General features: G+C 36.2%; 1 protein-coding gene across 3 annotated transcripts in view; it reads right to left on the bottom strand.

Annotated features, from left to right (window-relative positions):
• LOC145247470 (tyrosine 3-monooxygenase-like) overlaps window positions 1–24,274 on the bottom strand; it is a 650,093-nt gene that overhangs the window by 39,286 nt on the left and 586,533 nt on the right. The gene's annotated exons all lie outside the window — the stretch shown is intronic.

Below are 24,274 nucleotides of genomic sequence, written 5' to 3'. Positions count from 1 at the left end.
CTATGATCCAGAGACCAAAGCCCAGTCAATGCAGTGGAAGCACTTGGACTCACCACCTCCAAAGAAGGCAAGGATGCAGCCCTCCACTGGCAAGGTCATGCTCACAGTCTTCTGCGACCCGGACGGAGTAGTGATGACAGATTTCCTAGCAAAGGGTACCACAATTACAGGAGCCTATTATGCTTCACTTTTGAGGAAATCAAGAGGCGGGGCAAGATCAGCAAAGGTACCCTCCTTCTGCAGGACAACGCTCCGGTCCACAACTCGCATGTCGCCAGATCAGAAGCACGGGCATGTTGTTATGAAATCCTTCTCCATCCTCTCTACTCTTCTGACCTTGCACCCTCTGACTTTCACTTCTTCCCAGCCATGAAGTTGCTTTTGGAAGGAAAGTATTTCCCAGATGATGCAGCCTTGATTTCTGAAGTCACGTCGTGGTTGGAGGACCAACCTGTGGTGTTCTACAAAAACGGTCTCCAGAGCTGCATCAAACGATAGGAGAAATGCATAACTCTGATTGGTTACTATGTAGAGAAAGACTAATTACTGTGCCAAGTTTCGTATTGCACACCCTCGTATATATATATATATATATATATATATATATATATATATATATATATATATATATACATATAAATATCTAAGTATATATTTAAATATATACATAAATATATAGGTATATAAAACTATATAACTTTTAAAATGAGAATCTGTGTATATGAGGATACTCCTCATCCTATATCTTCAACGGATTTTTGATCTGCAGGCATGACATTTAGTACGTAGGATATGCAGGTATGTGATAACCTTTTTAATGGGTGTCTATCTGCAAAAACAGGTTACATGTGGGGACAAAATTGAAAATTGGTACGTGGAATCCGTTGGATTTTTATGTGTTTGCGAACTGTTTCACGAATGTGCACGCGGAAATAGTTCACATGACAGATCCATTATGTTAAAAATAGGTAGGTTTAAAAACACTTTTTAAAGATTGTGTCTAGTACTTGATTCACTGTGTTTATGTTATGTGTTTCGATCTCAGCCCGAGCATTTTCTTTTTTTGACTTACAATAAGTGAACTGTTAAAAATGACATAATACTGTATAACTTGGATATAATATTTATGCGTATTTTATGACCGGGCAATGCCGGGTTTCCTGCTAGAGTTTATATAAATATAAAAGAATCTATCTATCTCTCTCTCTCTCTCTCTCTCTCTCTCTCTCTCTCTATATATATATATATATATATATATATATATATATATATATATATATATATAGTCATCCACATACAGTACTGTTTCGCTGTTTCACAGCTCATCAGTGCGGCTAGACAGGCAACTACCTCAAGCCAGGATTGAAACCCGACCGTTTGTACGGCAGTCAAGGCTCCTAACCATTACGCTATTGGCGGCTGCTTGAACGAGTAGTGAGTTTAACGATGTTTTGATATCGTTCGAAATATATATATATATATATATATATATATAAAGAGAGAGAGAGAGAGAGAGAGATATAAATATGTATATATATACAAAATCATATAAATAGCTCTACTATTATATAAAAGTCACTTTGTGCGTGTGTGTTTCTGTGAGTTCTTTCCTCATAGGTTCCGAAACGGCTTAGCCAATCTTTTTCAAATTTCATACAAAACTAATTCATGTGTCTGTTAGTATTCTTAGATACGTTTTACGTTTTGTACTGAAATTCACCAGAAAAATATCGAACGTCGAAAAAATTCGATCTAAAAGTACTCATTTTTTCTAATAAATAGGAAAGAATTTATACAGGGAACATTTGACATTTCACCGGCCAAGGGAAATAATTCTCTTCAAATCCAGGGAGATTAAATTCTCAGCAAATCATTTCTTCTTTAAAAAATACAAAAACAAACAAACAAACAAAAACAGAACTATTGTCAACACGATATGTAGCTCAGTGGTAAAGTATTTAACCACAGATCGGGAAGTTCCGTGTACAAACTCGAGTGTTACTTATGATTTAATTAATTTTTTTTATTAATGCGTTCAATTTGCAATAAAAGAAGAGGTACCACTTAAAATCTCCGCAAATCATTTATTAGTTTGCATATTTTAAAACTAAACATAAACCAGACATTCCAGGGCATTGATCGTCAAGCCAAATATCAGCTGACGTAATATTGTCAATAAACACACAGACGGAATTTGATGAACGACATTATCATTATTTTTTATTTATTTATTTGTTATTATTTTTTTTTTTTTTTTGCAAATTAGTCCACCGGGAAAATTATTCCCCATAATATATAATATTAAGTAGAGCATTGATTCTATTATAATACATACTCGATCTGCATAAATTAAAATATCATGTTTGACCAAGCAACGCCGTGCATTCATCTGGTATAGGTATAAATTATATTAGAACTAGATTAAGCTATTAGTGATGAATTAAGGGGGTGGTAAGTAGGTGCCTTAGGAGGTGTTATTTATAATGTTTGCAATTGATCGATGTCTCTTGTTTTTTTTTTAAATTTATGAGCCTATCTCTATGCTTAAGTTTAGTAATAAACAACTTTTCATTTAGGCATAGAAAGCAGGATACATTTAAGGAATGACAAGTTTTTTATGCCCCAGTTAACAATTGGTGTTAGTTTGTTACTTATTAGTTCCCTGTAATACAAGGCAAGTTATGTCTTATCATTAACATTTTGATTAACGAAAGTGCATTTATAGCCGGTATATCTTTATTTTGTAACTCGTCCGACCGATATAGTGTTTACTAATGTTTACTAACTATCTTCATATGCTTTAATGTTAGCCTGGTAAACAAAAGAGGCTGTTAAATATTTTCGTCTGAGAAGATATTCAGTATTTGTACATCTACATGTTTTATTTTTTTATTTGGTTAAATTCAGTATCTTTTTTAGAAATTTATAATTGTTATTTTTTATTAATTTTTCCAAGTTATTACTGCAACTATAGTTTACTTCAGTAGTATTTCTATTTAAAATTTTCTGAAGAATATTGCTAGGTAGGAAATGTAAGGTTTATAAATATCTTCCCCGAACAATGTAGATTGAAAGGAGGTGTAAACCAAATGATTATTCTTTTAAACCCTCTTTTGAATCTGTTTGTAGATAGTGTAGGTTCAATGTAGTCTAATTAAGCTTCTTATAATCGCTGACTTTAAACGTTTTATTCTAAAAGGTGTTATAGTTGCTTAAAATTCCTTTAGTTGCGGAATTATAGTTAATTCTTCTACTGATGGGTTTGGGGATGTGTTTTATGATCCATTTTGGGTGGTTTGAAAACTTCATATGTTCCTTTGCAAAACTTCAAGGTTACACCAAGAAAATTAATCATATCAGTGTTTGAGGTTATATCTATTTTAAGACAAATTCTTTTAATTTTTTATAATAACGTTTTAAAATTTAATTTATATATAATGTACATATATTTATATATATATATATATATATATACATATATTATATAATATACATATATTTATCTATCCCCCTCTCTCTCTCTCTCTCTCTATATATATATATATATATATATATATATATTCTTGTTTTTTGTGATACGTTTTGAATGAACTCAATTATTTACGAAAGTGCATTTTTACCTAAATGCGAGTTGGAGATAATTTTCCCTTTAACTAATTAGGTATCGTGCGTCTATATGTCTATAATCCCCCTTTCTTTGGTAAACACTGTCGTAAATGATCTCGTCTGATGCTTACCTAGATTACTCTGTAAATAAACAAATAAATCAAGTGTTACTGATGCTGAAATGATGATGAGGATGTAACTTTCGTTCAAGTCTATCAAACTTAAAAATACTTAAACACTCGTCAGTGGAAAAAGAGAACAGACGCAGCTTATTATCAAAAACTATTTGTTGTTTATTTCTGTGCGTTTACGTTTATAATGACAGACTGACAAATCTGATTGCCACGGGACGGGTTTAGTGGGTTGTGTGTAAAAGTAGAGGTCAATGCTTTTATCAATAGACATTTTGAAGATATCTTTTGCGAGCGCCGAGGTTAGAACTGGTGACTTTTAACGAGATTAACGAGGTTCAATTCCTGGCTCGGCATGGGTGCTAATCTAGCCGCACTGAAGAGTTGTGATACAGCGAAACAGTCTCTGTAGATGCCTACATTGTTGTTTGTTTTATTTTATATATAGTTTTAGTGGTTAAAACAAAACAAAAAACACATTCCATAACGGAAAACGCCAAATAAAAACAGTACTAATGAGACAAACTGAGAACTCAAAGTGAAAACCAAAATATAGTGTTCCTGTCTTAGTCGTTAATTTTGAAATGTTTGCTAGGAATGACGTTACAACGTTAAAAATTGAGGCGGTGACAAAGTTAAAATAATAATAATAATAATGATAATAATAATAATGATAATAATAATAAAAATAATAATAATAATAAAAATAATAATGATAATATTAATAATAATAATAAAAATAATAATGATAATGATAATAATAATAAAAATAATAATAATGATAATGAAGATAATAATAATAATGATAATGATAATGAAGATAATAATAATAATAATAATAATGATAATAAAGATAATAATGTTAATTGTTATGTTTGACGTTCATCTTCGTCGCCAACTGTTATGTTTGCAGGTTGAACCAGATAACGTATAAGGCAATACAAATGAAGACTCAACAAACAAAGGTAGATCAATAAGAAGTGTATTAGGAAAAGTATATTTACAGTATATTTACATAATGGTTGTCAGGTAAGAGAGTCTTGGCCGGAGAACATATCTGCTCTCGGCTCGGCCATTGGTGGCTTCTGGTTAACACACACTCAGACTAACCGAGTCTTGCTATTTATGTGTAATATTATCCACATATGTAAATGAGTGGGTATCACCACAACATTACTACTACTACTACTACTACTACTACTACTACTACTACTACTACTACTAATAATAATAATAATAACTAGCGTGACCAGTGGATATTCAACAGCGGCATCTTCATATGTATTATATTGCTGCTGGACATACTGTGAATGTTTAGCGTTAATGGAGACCCCGCGGTATGATTGTAGTCCTTTTGTTAAAACTGTAAAAATCTTTATCTAAGTAATCTGGTTAATGTAGTGGCAGATTATATATTTGGTTATTACAGTTTATCTCCAATATCCTTATAGGAGTTTGTGACATATTTCCCTATCGCGAACAGAAACCCCACACTATCATTGTACCATCTTTAGACGGAACAGATACTTCACCTGAATCCTAGCCAGAAGACCAGGAAAGTATATTTTAGTTTCACATATGGCTCAAAAGTGACATTATTTTATTTCTATTTTTTTTATATTGTATCTTCGGTGATCGGGAGATCCTATTTATCAAAAAGGAGGATGGAAGGTGACAACATACTACGAACGTTAAATTAGTATATAGATATTAAATTAGTACATAGATATTACATTAGTATATAGATATTAAATGAGTATATAGATATTAAATTAGTATATAGATACACTAATTTTATGTTTGTTTTAGAACGATAAAACAATATAATTCTAAAACTACAAATCAAAAATCCGTTTCTTTCGAACAGTTTTGTTTTATCGTGATTTCCATGAAAGGTGCTCATTTGAGCTCCAATCTCTAGTCCCCTCTCGCCAATCTTTTACGAAAAACACCCATCTAGTTGAAACCACTGTCCAAAATTTTCCCCGCTCTTTATCTGTGCCTAAATCAAAACGTAGATTCAATGAACAAAGCTTCTTTCTTAGAACTGCACGCCTGTGGAGCTCTGTTCCGTCTACCTGCTTCCCACCTGACTACAAACTGGATGTCTTCAACTCCAATGTAAACAAATTCCTGATGAACCGCCCCCTTAAGTAGACATTTTTTATTAAATCCCAACACTAACGTACTGTACATGCAATAACCCTTATCCCTGAGTGGCTTCCGGGCCTTGATAAGTGGTGATCACCTTGTCAAAAAACAAAACAAAAAAAAAAACACCAGAAAATTTAGGTCGCTGAAATCGTACACAACGAAAGAGAGATCGAAAAAAGTAGAAATAAATGTCGATTTCGTTTCAATAATAATTATTTCTAATGATATTTTATAGAATTAAAAGATATTAAACTTACTCTTTTATTCTTATTAAAAATAAACCATAACACACTTAAATACGTTAAAGGTACTGATAATAAATTATTAAAGATTTCACAACTATTTTTACATTACAATTTTAAGAACAAATTTTTTATGTGAAACCGTGCCAAGGAGGCCATTAATACAGGATATTAAGATTTTAATAAGAAAATAAACATAAAATTAAAACAGAAAAATCATATTTTCTTCAAACTGTACGGTCAAAAAGCGATATCATTAAAAAAAATTACATAGCAGGAGATCCGGTTTATAAAAATGAGGATAGAAAGTGATAACCTACTACAAACATTAAATAAGTGTATCTATATACTAATTTAATGTTTGTAGTATGTTATTATCTTTTATCCTCCATTTTTAATAAACAGGATCTCTCGACTCCCGATCAAATAATATCTGGAAACAGTGACAAACATACTACGTACGTTAAAGGCACTACTATATATATATATATATATATATATATATATATATATATATATATATATATATATATACACTAGCAAAAGTAACCGTCGTTGACTGGGTTCAAAAACAGCCTACAGAAAATGAACTCTGATTTATGAAAGTATGATAGGTTATGAAAAGGAAAGGTTGTAAAGAGATAGCTTCGAATTTGGGGGTATCAAAACCAAAGCAAAATATGATGAAAGTAAAAATAAAATAGATAAACCCCATAATTTATTATACCATACCTGTTCACACTGAAACACTTATCACAGTATTCTGTGGATCTATATTAAAAAACCTTGTCAAACTTCGTGACATATTTCCATTCTATGGAGGGCAGGCGCGACGGAACACCGCATAATTTTATTATACCATATTTCTTCAAACTGAAGCATAATTATCAAAGTATACTTACGCAGATAGATATGAAAAGTCTCTATTAAAATTTGTGCCTATTTCCATTCTATGGAGGCCAGGCGTGAACGCAGACAATTTTATTATACCATCCTTATTTAAGTTAAAACATACTTATCAAAGTATTATTATGTAGATCTATATCCAAAGCCCTTGTGAACATTTTTTTAAATTTTTTTATTTCCATACTTTGTGGACCAGGAGCGAACGCAGACCCCACAATTTTAATGGATCATCATTATACCAGATCAAACATACCCATTCCTGTGTCTAGATACATCTTCTATCATTATATGTGATCAGTTTTCTATAATAGTCAACCATATAGGAGCCTATGACCAGACACACACACAGACGTTCAGCTTTTATATATATATATATATATATATATATATATATATATATATATATATATATATATATAGGGTGGCCCATAAGTCACTTTACAGTTTGAAAATCTAATAACTTTTTCTTAAATGATTGTATTTAATTAATTCTTTTTTATTACACAGTTTATAGTGTGGAAATTTGTTCTGACTTAATTACGAAAGATAATGTCTCTTAAGTAGCATCCATTCTCGGCTTTGCAAAGTCGAACTCTTTCTAAGCTATTCTTTATGACAGTTCTTAACATCGGAAGTTGTAGGAAAAGAATTTCCTGTGTATGTTTGCCGTAAGTTCTTGGATGCTTCGAGGCTTATTTGCATACACTTTATCTTTAAGATAACCCCAAAGCCAAAAATCTAGTTCTGTCAAGTTAGATGAACGTGGAGGCCATTCAAAATCGAAATTTCAAGAGATTTCTTGATCCTGAAACATCACAGTTAACAACTGCATTGTTGCTCTAGCTGTAATTGCAGTTGCTCCATTTTGGTTGCCACCAATATCCTGACATGTTTACTAACTGAGGGTGAACAAATTCAATAGCATATCTTTTAAGAGGATATTGAACATTGAAATGGCGCATATAAGATCTTTGCATTGCAATAGTTGACTGTCCATTTTCAAAGTGAAATTCAATTATTATCCTCACTCGTTGTTCTGTTGTAAACTTATCTATACAAAAAATTTCCAAAGATTCTATTTTATAATTCTGAAAAGAGTAATTAAAATATATTAATAGACAAAAGTTATTAAATTTTTTAAATGTAAAGTGAGTTATGGGCCACACCGTGTATATATATATATATATATATATATATATATATATTTTTTTTTTTTACAAAGGCATCACCACATTATCAAGGCCCAGAGGCCACTCAAGGATAAGGGTTAAAGAGTGTACAGTAGAAATTGGTCAATATAGTAATCATTAGTAATGAAAATTTGGTAAATTTAATAACTTATATGGAAAGGCTCATCAAGAACTTATTTACTTTAGACTTGAACACAACCATATTGTAGTCAGCCGGAAAGCAGGAAAACGGAAGACAATTCCACAGGCGTGCAGTTCTAAGAAAGAAGCTTTGTTCATGGAATCTACGTTTAGGTTTAGGCACAGATAAAGAGTGGGGGAAATTATTGATAGTGTTTACAGCTAGACGAGTGTTTCTTGTGAAAGTTTGGCGAGGGGGGACCATAGATTGAAGCTCAGTTGAACATTTTCCATGAAAATAACGATACATCAGAGACAAACTCGCAACATCTCTTCTGTGAGATAGAGGTTGCAAGGAGGAGAAAAGGACATCTCCTACGAGGCTACGAAGTCTATTTTGAACTCTATCAAGGCAGGACAAGTCCTTTCTAGCAGCTCCTGCCCAGATGTGGCAACAGTATTCCATCCTTGGACGTACCTGGCTCTTATATAGGTAGAGAATAGCATCAGCAGTGAGATATCTACTGGATCGATAGAAAGATCCCACCATTTTTCCAGCGGCCTTGGCAACAGATTTTATATACGTGTTCCATTTAAGATCAGGAGTAATGGTCAAGCCCAGAAGCTTGTCAAAACTTGAGGCCTCCTGAAGACGAGAGCCATTCATTTCAATTGATGACAAATGTGGATTAGAATGTTGATGATGTAAAGAGAGAAGCTTGGTTTTAGATGCATTAAAAGTAACCAGCCACTTCTTTCCCCATTGTACTACGTGCTCAAGATCAGAGGAGAGAGAATTGGAGAGAACTTGGTCGTTTACTGTCTTAGATGTGGTACCATAAATGGTAGTGTCGTCAGCATAAATGTCTACAAATGATGTAAGGATATGATTTGGAAGATCATTAATGTAGATCAGGAAAAGAGTTGGGCCCAGGATGGATCCCTGAGGGACACCGGCATTAATACTGTGAGCTTCTGATTTTTTCCCCTCAACTACTACTCTTATGAACCTATCAGAAAGAAATGATTTAATAATTGAGAAGACTTTTCCAGCTATACCATAGCTAGCGATCTTATGAAGTAAACCTTTATGCCATACCCTATTATATATATAGTAATTTATAAAATATATATGGAGATTAAGCTACACTGAATATTCCGCGTTTCATCTACTCTAGGACTCTTCAGGAAGCCTGATATTCCGCGTTTCATCCACTCTAGGACACTTCAGGAAGCCTGAAGAGTCCTAGAGTGGATGAAACGTGGAATATTCAGTGTAGCTTAATCGCCATATTTTCAAATGGAATATTCAGTGTAGCTTAATCGCCATATTTTCACATTTTTGCGGCACACCTATCACAGAAAACTTAATATATTCTACTCATAAAGCCTTTAGGCAATAAAATAATAATAAATAAAAATATTGGGAGTATAAAGAGTTTCTTTATTTAGATAAATAAGGCATACCAGGTATTCAATACGTGGTGTTGATAATAATAGTGAATGTCACTGTTGCTGCCATATGTAGGCTAATAGGAGAAAGATACTGCTGACACTTCTACAGCGTTTTTACGTCTTTCTCTCATTTTTTTTTTATTTTGAATGTTTATTAGGCAAGAAAACGTCAGTTCACATAGATACAAAGTTGAAAATTGCAGTAAGACTTTAATAATTTTTTTTAGTCAGTGAAATACAAAAGGCGTCTAATTTTTTATTTTATTTTTTTTTACGTGAGGTATCACCATTTATTAAGGCCCAGAAGCCACTCGGGGATAAGGGTTATTGTGTATACAATAATCAATAGGATAATATCGTAGTAATAGTTGGTATTTGAGATTTGATGAACTGTCTCACTTAAGGGGGCGATTAATCAGGGATTTGTTTATGTTGGACTTGAAGAGATCCAAGTTGTAGCCAGGTGGGAAACAGCCAAACGGAAGAGAATTCCACAGTCGTGCACTTCTAAGAAAGAAGCGTTGTTCATGGAATCTACGTTTTGATTTAGGCACAGATAAAGAGTGGTGGGAAAATTACTGACAGTGGTTTTAGCTAGACGGGTGTTTATCGCGAAAGATTGGCGAGGGGGGGACCAGAGATTGGAGTTCGGACGAGCACCTGCCATGGAAATAACGATAAAACAAAGACAGGCTCGCAACGTCTCTTCTGTGGGAGAGAGGTTGTAGGGAAGAGAAAAGGGCACCCTCCACTAAGCCACGAAGTCAATTCTGTACTCTGTCAAGGCAGGATAGGCTGTTTTTAGAAGCTCCAGCCCAAATATGGCAGCAGTACTCCATCTTTGGACGTACTTGGCTTTTATATAGATAGAGAATTGCATCATTAGTGAGATATCTTTAATTATTTTGACGATTATCTTCATCTTCTAGGTGTCGTTTTCACGACGTTTCGGCCAATTATTCCTCTAGCCTTCGTCAGGTTGTTAACCGCGACTTACTCCCACCCAAAACCGGTCAGAGGATTAGTTGACCAAACCGTGGTGAGATGGCAACAGCTATTGAAAGCGGCAATTGCTGTGGATGTAGTTGGAGGGTTCGACATTCCTATTCCGTCACGGTTAACCTGATGAAGGCCAGATGAATAATTGGCCGAAACGTCGTGAAAGCAACAACCAGAAGATGATGATAATCGTCCAAATAATTAAATAAAAAATTATACAAATTACTCACCTCCCAAATAATTCAAAAGGCGTCTAATATCAATTTTTAAAAATTAAATTTTCACATTAAACAGTGCCACCTTGATATAGGGGGCTACTATCGGGGACATAAGTTGCAAAGATACTAAGTTGGGAATTTTTTTTTACATGGGCATCATCACTTATCAAGGTCCAGGGGTCACTCGAGGATAAGGGTTAAAGAGTGTACACTAGTCAATTGGACAATATAGCAATCGTTAGTAATGGAAATTCGGTAAATTTGTTAACTTAAGTAGAACGGCTCATCAAAAACTTGTTTACGTTGGACTTAAGACAGCCATAATGTAGTCAGCTGGAAAGCAGGCGATCGGAAGACAGTTTCACAGACGTGCAGTTCTAAGAAAGAAGCTTTATTCATGGAATCTACGTTTAGGATTAGGTACAGATAAAGAGTGAGGGGAATTATTGATAGTGTTTTTAGCTAGACGTGTGTTTCTTGTGAAAGTTTGGCGAGGAGGGACTATAGATTGAAGCTCAGTCGAGCACTTGTCATGAAAATAATGATAAAGCAAAGACAAACTCGCTGCATCTCTCTGTGAGAAAGAGGTAGTAGGGAAGAAAAAAGGACATCTCCTATGAGGCTACGAAGTCTATTTTGAACTCTATCAAGACAAGACAAGTCCTTTCTAGCAGCTTCTGCCCAGATGGGGCAACAGTACTCCATCCTTGGACGAACTTGGCTCTTCTATGGATAGAGAATTGAAACAGCAGTGAGATATCTTCTAGATCGATAGAAGAATCCCGCCATTTTTCCAGCGGCTTTGGCAACAGATTTGATGTACGTGTTCTATTTCAGATCAGGAGTAAAGTTCAAGCCCAGAAGCTTATCAAAACACGAGGCCTCCCCAAGACGAAATGAGCAGCAAGATGTCTGTTGACATTACACTTGAACTTTTGCATGTCGGTACACTTGAGAAAGCAGAATCCCGGAAGGGAGTTTCAAAGTCTAGCAGTTCCGGGGAAGAAACTATTAGAGTAGAAGTCTTTGTTGCATGTAGGGATCTCTACTTTGTAGGGGTGGGATTGTCGGGTTTGTCAGGGGTATTTACGTCGAAGAGGTACAAGTGCTTGTAGCTTGTCGGAGCATTCACCATTAAAATACATTTAAAATCTACGATTACTAATTAATCCGCTTCACCGCCCGCCCTTTTTGGCCCGGGAATCAAAGATCAAAGTGGAGTATCTGTTCCGGCAGATGCTGCCCTAAAGACTATATATATATGTGTGGGGGGGGGATAATTCCACATATCAGACCATTGCTCTTGTAGCAATCAGTTTTGGTCAATGTAGGGGAAACCCTTCATACCAATTTTCACTATCCAGCTCCTACACCTCCCCTTGAGGGGCGGGGGGAGCTGCTCTTCCTTCCCCCGTCCCTCCATATTAAAAACGGCCTTGTGCCTAATTTGCTCAGTGGGGAAGCAAATAAATAATCACATACCTCAAAATTGTAAAGATTGGTAATTGATAAATGTTGGGACGAATTCTTCAATGTTAATTAAGGGAAATATTCTTCGAATTTATTTTCTAAACATGTCAAATGGTCACTAATAATGAAGATCATCTTGTTAATTCAAAACATCTATTTTCAGTCTATTCTTTTATTATTCAAATTTTTCCCGGTTGATACGTTAACTCCTAAGGTTGCATTATCCATAAGACGAACGGAATCGCTAGTCGTGGGTTGTTTGAATCCGTACAGTAATGCGTGCTTCCACAATCAGACGTAAATAAACAAAAGTCTCTTGTTCTTTTGATAACACATAACAGGAATGATTAGAAAAATGTTTATTCTCCAGTGACAACACTGACAGCAAGGAGTGTGTGTGTACAAAATGTCTAAGATATAATGTGTCCGCTCTCGTACTTCTTCATCCAGTTCTCTAGTTGTCTCTCTTTTTATTGGGATGGATGACGTCAGAACATTCCTTCACGCCGTTTTTGGTTATTGTCTAAAATGTCGGCCAGTCCTGCTGATACCAAATCCCCGGGAGTTCTGCATCTCTGACGTCATTGTCGACGCATCTCTATGATCGTTGCCTTGACCGACTTCTATTGACGTTATCTTGATCAGGATGAAACACTAGGGTCAGTAGGTATTTAAATTATTATAGTAATAATTATATCTATCTATCTATCTATCTATCTATAAGTAGCTATTTTCAGTCTTGACAGACTGTGGATACCTGCTGAAAAGGTGCCCGTAGTTTCATCCTAAAATCTCCACTTGCCACTAGTATTTAACCTTCACAACAATGCCGAGATGAGCAGAAAGCATAGAATTCCCAAATGGTCACCCATCCGGTACTAACCAGGCTCAATGTCGCTTAACTTAAATGTGATACACCGAAATCTGTCTGTAGATCACTATATATATATATATATATAAAAAATAAAAATTACAATTAAATTTACCAAAATGATCCAAGATGGTAAAATTAAAGTATGTTATAAATATTAAAGAATTAATATTTATAAATTATCCCAGCCAGGTGTAAAAGCTCGATAAAACCAAATAGGAAATAGAGCTTATAATACGAACAAACAGTTAATAAAACATGTTAAAAAACACTTTGAAATGAGTTAAAAATATATTTAATCTGAAAAGGAAACACTAGATACGTGGATAGTCCTTAATCCGCGGAGTTTCGAATAAATACTTTCCTTCTCATCAGAGGGTAGGAATTAGCAAAATGCGGGATCGAATTTTGCATACAAAAGTATTTGATGAAACAACAAGTAAGTCAAAGACCTTACTTGAAAACAAAAAAAAAGTGAAGCAGAGGGAATATGGTGAAGAAAAAGGTGATTACACATGAATGGATAGTCTGGTGGGAGGTGAATAATCCAGTGACGGTAAAATCCAAATATATAACTTATATATACACACACACACACACACACACATATATATATGTATATATATATATATATATATATATATATATATATATATATATATATATTACAATATAAAAATGCGAGCATGAAGAGTAATATGGTTAAGTTTAAACATGGAAAAATAAAGGACGAGTTGTTCAAACTGGAAAAGAAAAGGACAAGATATTTTAAATATAATAAATTTATAACTTAAAATATTGCAGCATTAAGAATTCATTATATAATTTTATTGACTTAAACAAAAATTCTTAATACTGCAATATTTTAAATTATAAATTTATTATATTTTTTTACTCAAATATCTTGTCCTTTTCTTTTCCAGTTCTAAAAACAAGTCCTCTACTTTTCCATGTTTAAGCTTTACCATGTTACTCTTCATGCTCGCATTTTTCTATTGTAATCCATGATTTTTCTAGGCTTCCAATAAGTTCACCTGTTCTTTGTTTTATTTCAGTCTTATTTTTTGGACCCTATGAACACATATATAATAACAATGTACGGCACTCGTCTGCTTTCAATAAAATCACCCCAATTATCTCCCTTTTATGCTTTCATTCTCTCTGTTTAACTTGTTACTTCTCTTTTCGAATCAATAGCAACAGTAGTCGCTGAAGCGACATGGTTGCTATGGAAACCAGTCATAAAAACGTCGCTCAGCTCCTTACATATTTTTACGATTTTTAACACCAGAAAATTCATCTTTTATACATAACTTTTGTTTCACTGAACGAAAATTGAAAAAATTTTATTTCACAAAAACTATAATAATTATTTGAAATTTGGTCGAAAAATAACCGAACAGTGAAGCTTTAAAGCAGTTCTGAATGACTAAAACTGCCGTGTTTGAATTATATATATATATATATATATATATATATATATATATATATATATATATATATATATACATAATCGCGTTGATACACCGGTTCTCGTCAAAGCACCGAAGTTAAACAAGGTTGAGCCTGGTTAGTACCAGATGTGTGACCATTTGGGGATTCTAGGCGTTGTATGTGCTCTCCGCTTATCTCGGCATTTGTTTCCAGTCGTCCTGTACATACACTTCACTTGCCGCTGGTATTTAACAATGTTGACTCAGGAGAGATGTGGTTGGAGATTGCGCACCTCATGCCACAAAAATTTTACGCGCAGGCAACCCTTTGTGGTATCCATAGTCTGTCAAAGACTGAAGGCTGAAGGAGCCTGTTTGTTTATATATATATATACTAGCGGGGGGTACCCGGCGATGCCCGGGTGTCTTGAGGTAAATCAAAACTCCGGGGAAGGGGGATTAAATAATAAAAAAAATGTTTTGGTAGGTAAGTATGAGAATCGAACCCGTACCCATGAGTTGGAAATTAATGTGTGAAAAAAAAAACGTGCTACGTTAACCATTGAGCCACGGCGATAGACAACGTTAAGCAGGTTATTTAACTATAAAAACAGACGTGTGCAATAAAAGTTAACTCTGCTGCTTCCATTTGATCTAATTAAGAAGGTCAAATAGAAGTTACGCAGCGTTTGGGTTTGTTTACCCAAATTTAACTGTTTCTTTCCCCAACAGATGTTGGGGAAGGGGAAAGCAGCTACCAATTGTCCAGTTGAATAGCAACTGTCCGATCAAAGCTGATTGCTTCTGGACGTTTTTCCCGGCGCAATGCCGAAGACGTCGTTTGAGTTTAGTTTCACTTTATTTATACCAAAAAGCCCAATCAACACGCGAGAAGCCAAAATAGCAATAATTTTGTAAAAATCGACGTAAATAAATCTATACGCTACGCGGTTTTCTAATTCCTAGATATTATTATATAGGACCTATATACACAGTTGTAAGCGATAGTAACGGAGCGTGTGCGAGAAAAGCCTTTGCCAGACATACACGAAATGGTCACACACATTTTGCCTTTTATATATATAGAAGATAGAAGATATGTATATATACATATATATATATGTGTGTGTGTGTGTGTGTGTTCGTAATGTTATAGCGGCGTTAATTTATGTAGTTTGATGATTTTGTTTCATATTACAGGGGATAGAAGAACGATTAGGCGATGTTGTTGACTTATCACTATGACTAGATTAGTCGGTCCACCGTTTGCTGTAATGGCGTTAAGATACGATGACGTGTTAAGCCGCAGGTGTTTAGTTCGAAATAAAATCTTCGAACATATCTTTTTTCCAATCAAGGTTGCTGGGGAGAAAAAAAAGGGGGGTGAGGATTTTGGAAGATGGTGGGAACAGACGACGGCTATAGAATGTTGAATTGCTCTTTTCAGAGCGGATTAAGTGATCACAATCAATGAGTGCCAGGTTCTGGCATCCGTATCGATTCTTCGAATTGGTAGTAAGGTGCGCATCGCGCGTTCCGACAGGTGGGGGGGGGCGATTCGGGAGTATTGAGTGGTAGTACATTAAGCGGAGGTCGTGCAGAAGGTTGAATGGGAAGATTTAAGTGGACAGATTATCGCGTCTGTTTTGCGTCGGGCTGAACAATGTCGAATCCTACGTGATCGTGAAATAAACTGATTTTGTCCCGGATACGGGAAGAGTTAAACTGAGCCGTCCGGTAATTAATGTTAGATCGATGTCGCCACGTAATGAAAGATGATCGTCGATTTGGGGATGGGGGAGGGATGAGGCGAAAGGATATTCTTCGCTAAAACGAAACAGGGTATTATTCTTACGTACGTGACTGACTGGCCCTTTAATGAATATCGTCGTCGTGAACTATGAAATCTGCTATCCTGGGTTCAAATCCAGTCAGATCTATTGTTGTCTGTTTCCGATATGATATTACTTATTTATTCATCTTCACCCCCATCTCTCTCTCTCTCTCTCTCTCTCTCTCTCTACCTTTCTCATATATATCGTCATTCCATACCACCGTATATATAATAGGTGTGTTTTTTGAAGGCGGCGAACTTAAAATCGACATCTTTATTTTCTGTAATTTCAGATTTAACAATAATCGGTTATTTTGAGTTCAGCTTGGTTTGGCAATTCAGAGTTATCAGAACTGATACCTGAGCAACGTTTGATGAACGAATAATTCTACAAAATCTTCTTATCACCTGACCAGCTCGTTGGCACGACTTAACCTCATTGGGGTGTTTTCTTTGCGGTTGTGTAAAATCTCATATCTACGCTGATAAACCAGACACATTAGACCACTGAGAATACACATTCGATGCGTTATTGGTGAAATACAGCCTAATTTAACGCGTAAAGTTTATGAAAAATACACCATATACGCACGAGCCAGTTGCTCAAAGTTGTATTTAAATGATTTTTACCAAAAATTTATCTTTGAAATAAAACAAAAAAATATTTTTCTGTACTTCGTTACAAGGTCATTTGAGTTTTATAATATATGTATATATATATATGTATGTATGTGTGTGTGTGTGTGTGTATAATTGTTGTATAGTTTGGTTTCCTAGAGGTAAATCCAATGAAACCTGTGTGGTTATTAAAAAGTGCTCAATAGAGGGCAGAGCAGGTATATAGTATGTTTATTATACAAACATTATTGGTTACATATGTGCGTACATGTTTCAGTGGAGTCCCTATTTATAGAGACTCATCGCGTAAGAGTAAAAAAGGAAAGTTATTGAAACGGGAATCACAGTTCAATTCGTTTTATATATAAAGAAATATCTGGGTGGATTATACTTTCAAAGAAAAGGGGAGCGTATAGCTTATTAATGTGGACAGTAGAGCTTTTTAGGGGAAGGTTGTTTGTGGTAGGACTTACCTAATTAGCATACGTGGAGTGTCAACTATATAAATATGGTTGGTACCGTAAAGGCGGGAGAGACCCAACGAGAGACTCAGCGAGAGACTCAGAGAGACATGAGATCAAGAGTTGACGAGTACCCAGCCAACACCTTCTCCCAAGACAGTCTCCCTATGACTATACCGAGACTTTTGGTTTTTGAAGACATGTCGATATCTTGAAATAAAAAGGATAATTGAATGAAATGTTCGAACAGTGTGGTTAGAAGCAAGAAAGAGAAGTCTTACTGTGGGTGCTCAGCGAGTGAGTTCAGGCGAAGAAAAGGATAAAAACGAAAGGGGCTGCGGAGATGTTAGTGAAGCGCAGGCTTGGGGTGCTGGCTGAGCTGATGCAAGAGTTTTGTTTGAAGCTTCGCGTAGACATGGTGGCTTCTGAAAAGAACCGAGCAGATGCTCTCACGGGAGTGAAGAAGAGTTGGCTGTTGCCAAAGAAAGATGTTGTTGCTGCATCGGATCTAGATGATGTTGGCGTGCGAGAACTGCACAATTTGCACCATATGGGGGTAGAGAGGGCTTGGTATTAGTGAAAAAAGTGGACCCGAGGATCACCAAGGAGCAAGTGAGGCAAGTGGTCAGGACATGCGACAGATGTCAGTCGATTGATCCTGCTCCAAGCACGCATGAAGCTGGCCAATTGGAGGAGAGTGGGACCTTGGAAAGACTGGCATGCGATGTCACCCATTACAGGGGTGGACTTTACCTGACCATGATTGACTGTGGGCCCGGGCGATTTGCCCTATGGAAGAAGCTACGTGGAGGAACAGGCAATGAAATAGCGGCAATCCTTGATGAGGTGTTTTTGGAGAGAGGCCCCGTGGAAGACAACGGGACTGCGTTCAAGTCAGTAGCAGTGACAGAAGTACTGAAGAAATGGAAGATCCAACAATTTTTCAGAGCTGCCTACAGACCCAGTGGCAACGGGATCGTGGAGAGAAACCACCGCACCATAAAAGCAGTTGCGGAAAGAGGAGGCACCTCACCTGAGCAAGCCGACTTCTGGTATAACATGTCGCCTAAACTGGGATAAGTACCAGAGACGGTCCCGCAACTGTCAATGTTTGCATATTCCTGGAGACATCCCAGGGTGGAGCCGGCAAGCCGAGAAGTAGAGGCCACAGGGACAATTAAACTCGGGGACGAGGTATGGGTGAAGCCACCGGGGGCGCGCTGCACCACACAATGGAGTAGAGGTCGCGTGACTGGGAGGAACACTAGTAACAACATTGTGGTGGGAGGAGTCCCGAGGCACATTCTCGACGTCAGACCAGTTGAGGGCGAAGCAGTGGAGGGGAGTGTGCAGCCACAGGAGGAGGACGAGTAGAGAGAGGCGACCGCCACAGTGGATGAGAGACTATGAAATGTGATCTTGAGATCAGGGAGTCATGTGGTTAGAAGCAAGAAAGAGAAGTCTTACCGTGGGTGCTCAGCGAGTGAGTTCAGGCGAAGAAAAGGAAGAACAAACATGGCGGCCAGCATTTTTATTTCGTCCGTTCTAGCATAACCTCGTGTGTGCGTGAAGATGGAGCCTATAAAACGATGTTCATTTCTGGGTGCTGGGAAATGATTCCCGATCAGCCAGGAGAGAAGGCAACGAGAGTAGAGACAAGAGACAGAGGACTGTAGCGATAATCTTTCTTGAACATTCCGTTTGTGTATTTGAGGTGAACCCCCCCCCCCATTTTATAGATTGCAGTAGCCAGAAAAGAACACAATCGTAACTCCGCTTTTCTATTATTTTTATTTATTTTTATTTTTTTGCCATTTAGCCCTATTTTATGGTTGTTTTTACACTGACTGGCTATGTTTTGATCGTGGAGTAATATTTTTAGGTCTTTAAATCAAATGGTCTTATGCTTTGTCTGGAGCGATTTTCACAAAAAAGAAAGAAAATAAAATGACAAAAAGCGCGCGCAACAAAGAGCAGATAAAAAGCAAATGATGAAATAAATTGGAAATAAATACCGGAAATAGTATTATATTAAGGCCGGGCAACGTCGGATTCCCCGGATAGAGAGGTGAGTGACCGATATTTGAATTGGCGACAATGTTATGGAAATGACAAAGTGTTTTGATAACGGAAGAATATTTTGAAATAGCGCTTGAATTTAATGTAGAAATAATTAAGCCAGAAATATGTAAAACAATAAAATGTTTAATAATACAGGGTGACCCCCCCCAAAAAAAACAGAAGACATTCAATTATTTTTCTGAGCATTTTACAGTAAACGGAGAAAAAAAAAAGGCCAAAGACCCTAGTGTTTTGATGTGATGTTTTGAATATAATAAACTAGTTATGACCAAAGTTTAATTTCATTCGGACAAAACACTAAAAAACGGGGCCTAATTAGAGTTGGGGCCCGTTTTGTTTTTGGTCACCCTGTATATGATTGGAAAGTGTGCTTCTAAAAGCAAAGATACGCGACAAAAGACCAGGCAAGGACCTTTGGTTACGTAGATGCATGACGTAAATAGTTTAAAAACACCTTACAAATTTAATTAGTATTCAGTATGTAACGGGCGGCGAAGAGAGACGGTCGACGGCAGAGGCAAGATCGATAATTAAGATGGAGACAGGAGTGTATTAGCGCTTAACCTTTCCAAGATGGCGGAAAAAATTCTGGAATTAAAGTTGCTGAAATAAACTGTAAGTCCTGTGTTCGTGATAAAATTTTCGTTGGCCAAATGTTGTAACCTTTAGAATAGTATTAATCCATTTTGTTGAAGGCATGTTTTTTTTTTGTTTGGCAAGAGACAATAATCTTTTATTTTTCATTATATGTGAACATACACCAGATAAGTTGAAAACTCAGTGATCACACGTAAATACATGTATTAGGACTAGACGCATATTCAATAAGACATTAGTTACACACACGTGTATATATGTACAGAATTTTCACACCCACCCACGGGAATACAATATATGCTTTTTTAAATAGACAAAAAAAAAAGATAGAAATTGTTAAAAAATATATGACAGAAAATTGTTTACAATAAGCAAATAAAAAAATATTGCGTATTGTTTAAAATAAGACAAACAATGCAACAATTGTTTACAATATTCAAGAAAGCTGAACGTTCTTTGACACATACAGAAAAGGTGAAGATTATTCGAAATATACAGTAAAATGGCAAGATATAGTAAGAAATATGTAAAAAAACGCAGAAAATGTTTTAAATCAGTAGAAAAAAAGATAGAAATGTTTTAAATCAATAAAAATGGCGAAAAATAATTTCAAACAGGCAGACAGGGGCAAAACAATTGTGTAAAATAAGCAGAAATGCAGTCAATAAAAAATATTCTTTTCGGACGCACTCCCGCCTAAAGAACATACCGCTGATTTTATACGCCGCGCCCTATTGCTTGTGCAGTGATAAAACTTCTCAAATGCACTCATGATGTTAGGCTGTATAATGAGGTTTACTTTGGTTCAGATCGAACTATTCCTTCTTTAATCGAAATTTTTCGATTATCGATTTTGATACCTATCGAAGGCATTGTGATACGGAATCTATCTAAGAACACTCTCAGACACATAATATACATTTGTGTAAAAATTTGAAAAATTGACCTTGCCGTTACGGAATCTATAAGAAGCTATCTCTTTCTCTCTCACACACAGACAATTTGCTTTTTATATATAAATAGATATCTGTATTAATGTACGCGGGGCGCTCCAAAATCATTGCCTTTTATTTTTTTTTATTTCGCCGGATTAGATCAGAGAGGATTGCGTATTGAATGGTTATTATGAGTGAACTTATGCATGCATGGCCTAAAAGTTTCATATCTCTATTGCAGCTATTGACGGTGCGACACTATGAGAAAGCAACCTCTTGTCATGGACGGGCGTCAGAAGCAGAGAGGCGTCATTGAATTCCTCTGTGCACTAATCAACAGTCACCGGAATCTGCTGAACGTTTACGAAGTCAATGCAATTGACGTCAGTGCAATTAGGAGATGGGTTCGTCGATTATAGATTTGCTCAGTCACCACACCATTGCTGGCAAAAGTGCATTGTGAATGGTGGGGATTATATAGAAAAAAATTCTGAACCACAACAGGTTGCTCGTTTTAATAATACCCCTTCGTATTCGTAGGTCTTTTTAGTGAAAAATTAGGAGGCATTGCCTTTGGAACGCCCCTCGTAGTTGTTCATATTGTTATAATCTATATGGGTGTGTATATATATATATATATATATATATATATATATATATATATATATATATATAAGCCTGACGAATTCTCACGAGAATAAAACGCGGGATATTCCGTGTAGCTTAACTGACATATATATTTTTATAACTTCCTATATATATATATATGTGTGTGTGTGTGTGTGTGTGTGTGTGTGTGTGTGTGTGTGTGTGTGTGTGTTGTCCTTTCCTAGAAGGATTGCCTTCACCACGGCTTGTAGGAGCTCCTTCTTTCTCCATAATGTAATTTAACCATAACCGGGCACTAGAGTATGTACAAGGAACAATTCGAAAGTCCAGTAAATCGATATCGACACATGGGAAGAATTTACTCTGCCAAGGCCGAAGTGGCGAACGCTTGTACGTGAAAGTTGTAATACTCTAGACAAAAGAAAACAAGTCCACAGCAATCAAAAGCGAGAGCTTCGCAAAGGTTTAATTGATGGTCTTAACCATGAGACACAGAGCTGAAGATGCAGCAGTTGTGAAAGGGTGCTTTTTGTCAAAAGCTGGTTACGTCAACAACCTTAAGTCGCACAAAACTCCTATTCAGGTTAACTTTGTGCCTGCTAGTCTGAACCAAACGATCTGTTAGATATGCAGCAGGGTTTGCAAGTCTACTGCTGATTTGAGAAGATATCTGATTGTTCATAGGAATACCTTCCAACCCCCCAGAGGAAGGTAACTCAGCGGAAATTGCTCAGTTTTTATGTCACATCTGCTTTTGTTCGATATTCGGACAATTCGTCTTTGTGTGTTTGCGTAGGAAATGATGGTTGGAGATGGCTCTTCTCTTATTACCGACGGATAAGAAATATCCGTTGGCGAGAGTAAACAGTTCAAAAGACTTGACGGTTTGTAATTGTAATATCTACCTATTTTTGTATGTATGTATGTATGTATGTATGTACGTATGTAAGCATATATGTATTTATGTACACGTGTATATTTGTGTGTATGTGTATTGGGGTGGAGAGGGCTCCTGTAAGCCGTGGTGAAGGCAACCTTTCTAGGAGAAGCAAATCTCTGATTTAAAAAAACCATAAAGCGGAAGACCAGTACCCGCATTAAGCTGGTCTGCAGTTTAATTTGTTGCTGGCTATCTTGCTCTTGCTTGTTGCTGGATCTCAACATTTTGAACCGAGAGAGAGACTTAGCTGTCGTACAAAGCTAAGACTCTGTAACATCATCTGACAAGACGTTGCAATCATCATGTATTTATGTATGTATGTATGTATGTATGTATACATGTATTTATGTATGTATTATGCATGTATGTGTTTATGTATGCATACATGTACTATGATTGTATTTATGTATGTATGTAATTATGTATTATGTAATGTATGTAATTATGTATTATGTAATGTATGTAATTATTATTATGTAATGTATGTAATGTATGTAATTATGTATTATGTAGTAATAATTACAAGAAACCCTCTCTACCTCCTATAGCAATGGCCAACGACTCTTTATCTGAGAGTACATCTTTCAAACTCCTTGGCCTAACGTTCACTGGAAACAGCAGTTGGAACAATTACATTGAAGGCATTGCCAGGGCAGCTGCGAGAAAGGTGGGCCTTCTCTCTACCGTGCTAGACAACTACTAACACCCGAAAGTATCCTGTACCACTATAAGGCCACCATTCGCCCATGTACGGAGTATTGCTGTCACATTTGAGCTGGTGCATCTGCTACTAGTCTCTCGCTCCTTGACAAGGTTCAAAAGAGAGTCGCAAACCCGATAGGCCCTGAACTGACATCTAAGCTTAAGCCTCTGTCCCATAGACGAAATGTTGCATCTCTCTGCCTGTTCTACAAGTATTTTAGTGGTGAATGCTCTGACGAACTGCAAACACTTGTGCCCCCACGACGTAGACACCCTCGACAAACCCGACAGGCTGCTAAATCCCACCCCACACTGTAGAGATCCCTAGATGTAAAAGATCTTTCTACTCCAATAGTTTCTTCTCCAGAACCGCTAGACCTTGGAATTCCATTCCAGGTCCCTGCTTCCCCAACAGTACTGACGTACAGAAGTTCAAGTGTAACGTGAACTGACATCTTACTGCCCAAATCCCTACATAGTACCCCAGTAGTTGTTGCCCCTGATAGTAGCCCCCCTACACCAAAGTGACAATTTGCCTTGTTTGGGGTGAAAATGTAATAAAAAAGTTTTTTTTAATTATACATGTATGTATTTACGTATGTATATATGCATTTATTTATATATACATGCATCTATGCATGCATGTATGTATCTATGTACGCACACATATATATGTATTTATCTATGTACGTATTTATGTA

The sequence above is a fragment of the Euprymna scolopes genome, chromosome 25 (genome assembly GCF_053919585.1).
Source record: "Euprymna scolopes isolate OS-2025 chromosome 25, ASM5391958v1, whole genome shotgun sequence".
Taxonomy (NCBI): domain Eukaryota; kingdom Metazoa; phylum Mollusca; class Cephalopoda; order Sepiida; family Sepiolidae; genus Euprymna; species Euprymna scolopes.
This window is presented reverse-complemented; position numbering and strand designations above follow the sequence as displayed.